Source organism: Myotis lucifugus, unplaced genomic scaffold (genome assembly GCF_000147115.1).
Source record: "Myotis lucifugus unplaced genomic scaffold, Myoluc2.0 scaffold_110, whole genome shotgun sequence".
NCBI lineage: Eukaryota > Metazoa > Chordata > Mammalia > Chiroptera > Vespertilionidae > Myotis > Myotis lucifugus.
In genome coordinates this window covers 3,348-14,478 of record NW_005871158.1, presented here as the reverse complement: position 1 = coordinate 14,478, position 11,131 = coordinate 3,348, and the positions used below count along the sequence as shown (strand labels likewise).

General features: G+C 40.1%; 1 pseudogene; it reads left to right on the top strand.

Annotated features, from left to right (window-relative positions):
• The window catches only part of LOC102417197, a 22,688-nt pseudogene extending 13,585 nt beyond the window's left edge, over window positions 1-9,103 (top strand).
• Window positions 9,104-11,131: the final 2,028 nt, after the last annotated feature.

The following is an 11,131-nucleotide window of genomic DNA, read 5'->3' as shown; positions in this document are numbered from 1 at the left end:
CCATCGTTTCTCACCAGGCCTCCCCCAGGGCTGCTGATCAGCCCCTCCTTTCTGATCAGGCCCCATTGATAGGCCCAGATATGCTGACTGGCATAGAAACTGATCAATCAGAACCAAATTGGCCAGCAGAGGAAGGCAGTTGGGGGTGAGATCAGGCTGGCAGAGGAGGGCACTTAGGGGTGAGATCAGTCTGGCAAGAGAAGGCCATTAGGAGCGAGATCAGGACAGCAGGGAAGGGCAGTTAGGGGCAACCAGGCAGGCAGGGGAGGGCAGTTGGGGGCAAGATTAGGATGGCAAGGGAGGGCAGTTAGGGGTGAGATCAGGACAACAAGGGAGGGCAGTTAGGGGCAATCAGACAGGCAGAAGCAGTTAGGGGCAATCAGGCAGGTAGGCAGAGAGGTTAGGGGCAATCAGGCAGGCAGGCAGAGATGTTAGGGGAGATTAGGGGAAGGCAGAGGGGATAGGGGCAATCAGACAGGCAGGCATGTGAGTGGTTAGGAGCCAGCAGTCCCTGTGGGATCCGGCCTAAACCAGCAGTCGGACATCCCCTGAGGGGTCCCTGATTGGAGTGGGTGCAGGCTGGGCTGAGGGATCCCCCCTCCATACATGAATTTTATGCACCAGGCCACTAGTAGTATATAAAGGAGGAGGAGACAAGAATGAGGACAAGAAGGAAGATGGGAAGGAGAGGAAAAAAAGAAAACAGAAATATTCATTTCAATAAATAGTTGTTATTTTTAAAATACTGATCTCTAAAAGCTTGTAAAACAGTGAGTGAGAACTTCCTGCCATTCCTTAAATATCATATGTCATTCAGGGCTGGGGACCTTGGCAAAGGCCTATGTGGATGCCATCAACAGTGGAGCAGTGCCTTGTTTGGAAAATGCAGTGATAACTCTGGCTCAGAGTGAGAATTCAGCAGCCATGCAGAAGGCAGCCGACCACTACAGTGAGCAGATGGCCCAGAGAGTGAGCTTCCCCACAGACACTCTGCAGGAACTGCTGGACCTACACACAGCCTGTGAAAAGGAAGCCATTGCAATCTTCATGGAGCACTCCTTCAAGGATGACAACCAGGTGTTCCAAAAGAAGCTTGAGGTAACAGGTCTTAACATGTATCCTTCCTAATCCTTGTTCTTCTAGATTGATGCCTAAGACATCCACTTTTTTACCCATAGTCCATATGTTTCTCATTTTAAAAAGTTTGGATTCATGTGAGTGATTGGGCTCTATAGAGTATTACTCCCCCTTTTTTTTGAATGATTTGTTCTTTATTTCCATTATGACAAAGCAAACTAACATGTGCTTATTAACAGTTTACAGAAATACTCAAGTTATTATGTCAAAATTATTCAGGTGAGTTTCTAGAACAAGATGTATGGGTGCTCTGCTCTGTTTACAAAGAGCTGAAAACAAGATTCAGATATTGTATACCTGAAACTAATATAATATCATTAGGAGGCTTATGGGGACTCCTCACCATCTTCAAGGAAGCAATGGTGTCTTATTTCTAATGTCTTTGACTACCTCTCTGCTACCAACTAGAGGAAACTGCTTTTAAAGGCTCATGTGTTTAGATATGGCCACTTGAGTATTCTCCATTTCATAAGTTAGCCAGTGCCATATAAAAAAATCTAATGAGATGATCAATATTTAGCATATTCACAGGCCTAGAGACTGTCAAGTGTGGATGCCAGGAGAGAAAACTTTTGAGGACAACATAATTCTGCCTAATAAAAACATCTTCACCTTGTCTTTGAGTCTGTCATTGACCATCCTATGAGTTACAAAACTTTCACTTCAATACAGAAGAAAATCAATAAAATTATAATTTTTCAAGTAGAGCAAAACATTTCTTTCCCTATTTTTCTGTACAATAAAGCCCTTATTAAAATAATTCATGAGGACTTCAAAACTCTGTTCAGTGAACACTTGCCTCATTAGTGGACAATTGGTCTACTGTGTATATATTTTATCCATAGCAATCCAAGTTTGCAGAGGAAAGTCTACTTCCAGTCATATTGAACTTTCCATTGCTCATTGCTGATGGATGGACCACTGTTAATCTTATGACTGATAAAGGAACCTTGATAATACTGGGTTGCATATTTGATATTTGCTAACAGAGTTGAATATAAAGGTTCCCATCAAAGAAAAAGCAATGTTTATGACTATGTAAGGTGACGATAATAATTAGACATTGTTGTGACTGTTTTGCAATGTATACAAATATTGAACCATTACATTATACACCTGAAGCCAACATAATGTAATTTCTCAATTGAAAAAATAAAGGAACCCTGGACGTCATGTCTACCAACACCATCATTTCACAAATTTTGAGTCTGAACCCAAGAGAATTGAGGAACTTTCCACAGGTCACACAACTAATTGGTATAAACTGTGACTAAAATGAGCTTCTTGAGAATGGTCTATGGTTCCATTATCAGTCTAACTCAATGCTATCAAACTGCTTCTTCCAAGAGGATCACACTTGGCTCTTCCCTTCTAACAGCCTCTTTCCCTTGTATTTCTCCACATTTCTGTGGCAGGGCATCATAGAGAAAAAGAAGGAAAATTTCTTGCTGAAGAATGAAGAGGAATCTCTCAAATATTGCCAGGCTCAGCTTAGACAGCTTTCAGAGAAGCTGATGGAAGGCATTTCTAAAGGAACTTTCTTTGTACCTGGAGGATACATTCTCTACTCAGAAGAAATGAACAAGTTTAAACAGTCCTATGAATTGGTGCCCAGGAAAGGAGTGAAGGTGAGGAATAAAATGAGGGGGAAGACTGGCCGATAGGGTCAGAAAGTTTTTGTGGATTCTTTTGAAAATCTAAGACAATATTACCACTTGTGGAGCCATAGCAAAGCATAGCGATATCTGTACATTTTCACCTTTTACATCTACAATTAGTTAAATACTCTTAAATAAGCCAGAATTTTCCCCCTAAATATAGGATTTATTATTAGGAGTATAGGTGAAAGAGAATATGTCTTTCATTTATGAAACAATGCAATAGTTTATCACTCTGTATAAGGATTACATACTTAAAAAAACAATGTTCTCAATGAGCTTATGATCTTACCTAAAAAGAAAATATAAATAATCAATTGCATTGGTACGATAATGATTATCGTGTAAGTATAAACTAATAGTGCTGATAATAATGATGGGATGATGGTGATGGTTGATCTCTATTGAGCATACACTTCCTAAACCAAGTATATTTTTAGGTTGATCGTTTAAATTATCACTTTAATGTTTCGAATAATATGACTTTAAGTACCAATGCCATCCCCATAATACAGTTGAGAAATGAGATGCACTGAGAACCTCATAAGTTACCTAAGAGCATACAGCCAGCAAGTGGTATAGCTAGTGGGCAGGTCTGTGTACCTGCAATCTAGTCAAATCTCAAGAGGAAGTTTAGCACAGCTTCTTGGAATAGGAGGTAGAAGCTATAAGTTGAAGTGTCCATAAGTTGAAGTATCTGAGTAAAAAAAAGGGTAGATGAGCATCCAGTCAGAAGAGAAAGAATGTGCAGAGATTATGTACAATTGAGGTGGAGTGTTTGTAGAACTGCCATAAGTGCCATCATTAAGAGGAAGCTAGAGTTTCCAAATAAGGTTTTTTTCCCCCCCACTAAAGATATTGGATTTTTAATTGTGGCCCTGGAAGAAAAGGAACCACTGTTGGATGCTAAGAAGGATGAAGCATTTATAGAGTCAAATTTGTTGTTTTATTAAACAATGACTTCCTCAGCTAGAAGAGTCTTTGCTCCTTGTTTCCTCAGGCAGTGGAGGTCCTCCAGAACTTCAAGCAGTCACAGGCTGCAACAAAGGAATGCATCCTAAAGGCTGACAAGGCCCTCACTGCTTTGGAGAAGGATCTAAAAGGTACAGTACAGAGCTGTGATCATGGAGGGCAGGAGAGGGTCCTGCAGTGCTCCTCAATGTGTGAGAATAAATCCTTCTTTAAACATGGTGTTTCCACAAAATGATTAGAACAATTTGGCTAAATCAAAAAATAGTTTTAATTGCTGCTGCAGGTAGCCAGTGCCTTTACATCATATTCTGAAACATGTTTTGCTGGTATTGTTAGTAAAAAACATTTAGAGATTCCTCTCTGCATTATAAAAGCATTTTAGTCTCTTACCATTGAAAGGTACAGCTAGGTATAACTATTATTTTCTTCACTCTGTAAAACCACTGTGGAACAGCTGAAAAATCCAAGACAGAGGCATTGGAAAGAAAGCTTCTAAGACAGAGACTGAATGACAAACAGCAACAAATGAAGTATCCAGAATCAAGTTTGGAGAAAGAAAATGGCCCAGAGGCGCCAGATGATGAGACAGACAAGAAAACGAATGAAGGAGCTGAAAGAACATCCAAAGGAGAAACAGGTACATGTTGGTGGGGTGTGGGCAAAGCCTGAAAGACAGTTAACTAGTTCCTCATGAAGGGAAAACCAAAAACTAAAGTCATAAACCCTGAACAAAATCCAAAGGCATATGATTCAGTGAAATGTCATTCCAAAGCCCTATATCTTTAAAACTCAGCACTTTCTGTGATATTAGAATTAGGGGGGGGGGTTCAAAAAGCATGACCCAGAATCATTAACTATTGTTTGTGGTGATTATAGGGACCTATTGTGTCCCCAAGTGAATAGAACTTCAGTTCTTCTTCTTTTTTTTTTGTCTGTCCACTTCAGCTTTTTTTTTTTTTTTTTATTGCTTAAAGTATTACAAAGGGTATTACATATGTGTCCTTTTTCCCCCCGCCATTGACAATCCCCTGGCCTCCCCTACCCCCCAGTGTCTATGTCCATTGCTTATGCTTATATGCATGCATACAAGTCCTTCGGTTGATCTCTTACCCCCCTCCCTCCTGCCCCCCAAACCTCCCGGCCTTCCTGCTGCAGTTTGACAATCTGTTTGAGGCAGCTCTGCCTCTGTATCTATTATTGTAGAACTTCAGTTCTTAGGATGTTTGGTACAAGCATCAAAGAGACCTGACATAGAGCCATCTGGTCTAAAAGTATCAGATTATATGCGATATGAAATATGGGATAATGAAAGCTCTAAAATGTGCTACATTGGTTTCCACATCTATCTGCTTCATTCTACACATCCAGAGTAAATGCAGTTTTTGTCCCTACCTGGAGTTTGATAGCCCATATTGTCTAGAGAGTCAGCAGTTCCCATTATGTGGAATGGCTGTTGTCATCCTACTTCAGTGGAATCAAGAAATAGTTAGAACTAAACCTCTATCATTCCCAGGAACATCCTTAGGACTGAAACACATTCCTGGCCTAGGTGTAAGACCTGAGCCTGTTCCAAGTCCTCCCATCACCAGTGAGATCCTGCCAAGGTACTTTAGGAAGGTATAAACCAAGGATACTCCTGCTACCAGATCTAGAGTATTGGAAATATTAGACTAAGAGCTATTTTAATTCTATAATGGTTGTTATATGGTCATAAAATTAAATTGAATTAATGCATGTATTGCTGGCTTTTGCTTAAACCCATAGTCTTTATTTCTTAACAAGAGGCCTGTTGCACGAATAGGCCTTCCTTCCCTGGGATGCCGGCACCGGTTTTCCTCTGGCACCCTGGACCCAGGCCTTCACTCCAGATGAAGCGGAGAAGCCAAGCTTCGAGGCTTCTCTGCTCCAGCTGCAGGAGAGAAGCTGAGCCTCTTCAGTTTCCAGTCATCTTCAGTCTTTAGTCTTTAGTCTTTACTCGGGCCAGAGTCTTCAGTTTTCGTTCTGTGCCTGCACATGCAACTTATTGCTGATTGGCTGGTGGGTGTAGTGGATGTATGGTCAATTTGCATGTTTCTTTTTTATTAGTGTAGATTATAACTTCTTCTGCATCTCTAGGAAGAAGAGATAGAGGAGAAACGCAGAAAGAAAGATATGAAAAAACGGATTGAAGGTGAGAACAGCTAAAAGCATTCTAGATATCAAAATAATAAATTGTACTTCAAAATTAAGAACTCTGGTCTTTGAAAAAGCACACTTTTCATAGTAGAATCAAAAGACAAGTCACAGATTGGAAGTAACTATTTGCATATAACACATTGGATTTAGGACTTGTATCCAGAATATTTTAAGCACTCTTAAACTCAAAAAATATCTTACTAATTGGAAAAGCAAACATCCCAATTAAAAAGAAAGAATATAATTTAAACACACACTTCTATAAAAAAATATATTTGTATGGCAATAAGCACATTAAACAACATCATTAATTATTAACAACATCATTACTTATTAGAAAAGTGGAAATTCAAGCCACAATACGATATCACTATGAACCTACTAGAAAGGCTAAAATGAAAAGGACTAAACATCTCAAGTGTTGGTGGGGATGTGGAGCAACTAGAACCCTTATCCATTGCTGGCTGGGAAAAAATTTGTCAGTTTTGTAAAAAGTTAAACAAATACCTTCCATGCAGAATAATCATTTTGCTTCTACATGTATCTCCAAGAAAAATGGAAGTTTGTGTACATAGGATATCTTTATTGCTAATAGCCATTAACTGAAAACAATATCCATCCACACATGAATGATGAATGAATTTTAACATATCCTTACCAGAGAATACTACTGAACAATAAAAAGGAATAAACTATCAATCCATATAAGAATCTTATGAATCTGGAAAAAAAATTGTGAGTGAAAGAAAACAAAATTGTCTACATACTGTATGATCCTTTCATGTAAAAATGACAGAAAATGCAAGCTATTCTATAGTGAAAGGAAGCTGGGCAGTGGTCTGTGATGGGGATGAGGGTTTATGTTCAGGAGGGAGGAGTTTCCTAAGGGCATGTGAAGATGTAGCTGTTTCTGAATGATGGGCATGCTCCAAACTTAATTGTGGTGGTGATATAACAGGTGTATACTTGTATCATAGGTACATAAAATCTTAATGTGACAGAATATTGTATTATTACCCTACCACAATAAAGGTTTTCCAAGAAAATAAAACAATAAAAACACTTCAGGTGATGAGAATACTTAGAGTTGTTAATGTTAGCCATATCCGTGCACTTGAAATCAAAGAATAACAAGTGTAGTTCATAGTTCTAGGGGATTTTTTAACTGTTATTGTGGGAAACATGCCAGGTCATTGGATAATCAAGGCTGGTAGGAGCACAAAGGCCTTGTTATCAATACACCCCATTGACCTAAGGCCACTCTGGGCATGTGCCTAAGTGGAATGTTCAAGGACTCTGAGCCTGGGAATCCTAATCAGGCCAACATACCATGAGTGGGTGCAAGGACACAAGGTACAGATTTGCTACACAATCTGTAGCAAATATGATTGATGTCACTGTTGGCAAAAAGCCTTCTTTGTCTAAATCAGGGGTCCTCAAACTACGGCTCATGGGCCACATGCAAATACAAATATTGTATTTGTTCCCATTTTTTTTTTTACTTCAAAATAAGATATGTGCAGTGTGCATAGGAATTTGTTCAGAGTTTTTGTTTAAACTATAGTCCAGCCCTCTAACGGTCTGAGGGACAGTGAACTGGCCCCCTGTTTAAAAAGTTTGAGGAGCCCTGGTCTAAATAGTGTAAAAGTAGGTTACTGATCAGCTAGCTAGTTAGCTGGAGTAGGCTGAGGCAGGAGTGAGAAGAAGTCTGCTGGAGTATGGAGAGAGAGCAGCGAGGATGGAGTGTGTTAAGAACTCTGCTAGAGAAAGAAGATGAGCAGGAGAGACAGGAGAAGCTGCTGAGCCAGAGAGCTCAGATACTGCTATGATGTGAGGCAGTGAGTCTAGGAGGAAGCGTGTGACTGCTCAGGTAATAGGTGTTCTCTATCTCCTTTTCCATCTCCCAAGACCCTTGCCAAGCTCTGCTCGACTCAGAGCCAGTCAGACTATCAGAGCTGTGTGTTGCTCTTGCTACCGGCTCTAACAGTTATTTACAGTCTCTTTTGCTTACATAGTGTAAAAATCAGCACAAGAAGTTTCCTCTATGAAATAGGAATAGAAAAAAAAGATGGGTTAAAAGGCAAAACAAGGAATAAATATCACAATTTAATCCTCATGTTTCTCTGCTTATTCTGCTTCCTCGGAAGCTATAAGAAAAATGTTCAATGAAATGCAAAATAGAAATCAGCAGATGATGGAAGAGAAAGAAAAGAGTTATCAGGTATGGGTGAAACAGTTGATTGAGAAGGTAGAGATAGAGAAGGCCCAAACCATGGCAGAGCAAGAGAGGATTCTAAATATTAAATTTCAGGCATTCAACTCTGTCATTGTCATTTTACCGTCCACTGCACTGAATCAAAAACGTGCTTAGAAGTTAGAGCATTATGTCAGATTAAGGATTTTTCTGATCCAAACACTAGTAGACATTTCATGACCATATACACAATTAATCATGTAATTACATACCCAGGCTTCCTGTATTGTCCTGTTCTCCAGGCTCCACTATGAGTCATTGTTGAGTCCAGATGTCCACCCAGAAATACAGTGTGGACTGGCACAGGCCCCCATCTCCTCAACCTATTACTGTTACCTTGTCTCCAAGTTCCGGAAAGTTGTACTAAGTTCACTGATCAAACATCTGCCATGACTCTGAATCATGTAGTAACCTTCCCGATGGAATTCATTCATCTTCTCACATTTGTAGATAGATGTTTGAGAGGCCACACTGCCTAGATCAGAGTTGAAGGAAAAAATGCTATAATTTCCAGGAAGCCTGTGGTGCATGTGAGTGAAGAGGAAGTAAGATTTTAAAATTTATTCACAAATAAGTTTCAAAAACTCATGAAGGATTAACATAGGTATTGAAAAAGGAAGTAATTTGGCAAATGTGGGAAATGTTTTACATTGTGTGATTTCAGTCTTCATTTCTTTTTCTCTCAGAGATATGTAAGAAATTTCAAAGAGAAAGACCAGAAAAAGATCAAGATAACTCAAAATGAGATAAAGATTTTGCACCAGAAAATAAAAGATGAAAAATGTATCATACTCTAAAAATCCCAGGAACATAACTTCTTAACCAGCTCCTTCCCCTCCATAGGGAACACCTTGACTGAGCAACTTCTGAATGTCACACAGTAACCAATAAACTAAAATTAAAATCATGATGTTTGCAATTTTGTTGAACCAAAATTTTGCAAAGATGAAATAAACTGCAAAGACAATTTTTTCCCTACAGAGTGATTCCATTTCTGCTGAATATAGTAATAATGATTAGTATGGTCCTTACATGGAATCTTTATTTGAAAGCATGGTTACTGAGTCTAGAGACACATTAAATTATATAATGAGATACATTTTACAACGAGGAGGTATCAGGTGGATTCTGTTTAGGATAGACTTGCTCTCCCTCACATACTTCACCCTTCTAGACATCCTAAGCCCCATGCTAGTGCTCAAGGGTTTGCTTTGGTTTTGGGATAGGGTTGGAGTGATGTGAATTTAAGGCAAAGCTGATGGAAGTGAACAAAGCCATGGGACACATTGATCATCATTCCTGCCAAGTAGTCTATGGCTCATGGGCTGGCTGCAAATCAGGGAGACCTGGGACAATTGACTGCAAGGTGCAGACAGAGTACAGTTCTTGGTTGGGTGGTGGTTAATGGTCTGTGGCACAGATGGGACTCTGGGATTCTGGTAGAAGAAGTACTTGCCTCTGTGCGAAATGGATTTATGTGTGGCTGCATCACCCTCCCTGTCTACAAAATTTTTCTGGGTAATTACTGTCCATCCACAGGCCACCCACCTCTCAGTCCTCTCTCTTTCCTTAGTCTTTTTCTTCTCACAATTCAGAAAGTAAATTGTACAGTCATAGAAAGGGACATTTTAACTCAAACTTGAAAAAATAATTATTTTCATTCCTCTGAGAACCATAACTATAATCCTGCAAAACTTAAAGTAGACTCTCGTGTTCTCTCTGCCTTGCTGCTTTTGTGTAGGAACAATATTTTGAGGGGAAAAATCAATGTTGACCCTCATCTCATACCATATGGAAAACTAAATTTGAGATGAATCATAGTCTTGAATATTAAAGTGAATATTTAAAAGAAAGCTTTTGAGAAAGAAAACATAGAAGAAATTTTTATAATCTTGGTATGAAAGGGAACTCTTGTGCCCTGATGATGAGATTGAAATTGATGTCACCACCATGAAAAACATTATGGAGATTGCTAAAAAATACAAATAAAGTTACCATATGATTCAGCAATTCAACTTCTGGGTATTTATCTGGAAAAAAAGAACACTAACTCAGAAAGATGTATGTACTCCTATATTCACTGCAGCATTACCCATAATAACCAAGATATAAAATCACTGTAAGTATTCATCGACAACTGAATGGCTAAAGAAAATATGGCATATATAATGGAATATTACTCAGTCATAACAAAAAAGGAAACCATGCCATTTGCAAGAACATGGATGGACCTAGAGAGCATATGCTAAGTGAAGTAAATCAGAACAGAGAATGTTGAATACCATATGATCTCATATGTGGACTCAAAAAAACAAGACCATTTATAAACAGAACTAAAGGCCCAGTCCTCCCACCCCAGCCTACACCCTCTCACAGTCCAGACCCCTCAGGGGATGTTCGCCTGCTGGCTTAGGCCCATTCCTCCCAGGTAATGGGCCTAAGCCAACAGGTGGACATCCCTCTCACTGTCTGGGATCCCTCGTTCTTTACTGCTCGCCTGTTCACTGCTCCTTACCACACAGCTTGCTGCTCCTTAGCATGGAAGCAGGAGAGGCTCCTGCCACTGCCACTGTGCTCACCATCTGTGAGCCCTATCTTTCTGTGTAGTTGTCTGTGGGCCAACTGCTCTCTTCCTTCTCAGTTAGGGTGAGCAGCATGTGAGGGCAGAGTGCACTGTCATGGAACGCAGAGGGCTGCCTGGAGCTGAGAGGAGTGGCCGGGCCCATGGGGTAAGAATTGGACACAGAGGATGCTATCTTACCCAATTGTGGGGCTGGCTGGCTGGCCTTCATCTGCCTGACCCCATCCAGGCAGGGACCAAGCAGGGTGTCTGCCTCTCCATTCTCCATCCTTCCATCTGTGACATCTGTCACCCTTGCCAGGCCTCCCCCAAAGTGAGTTCAGCTCAATCTCTAAATGTAAATGCGCACAGGGT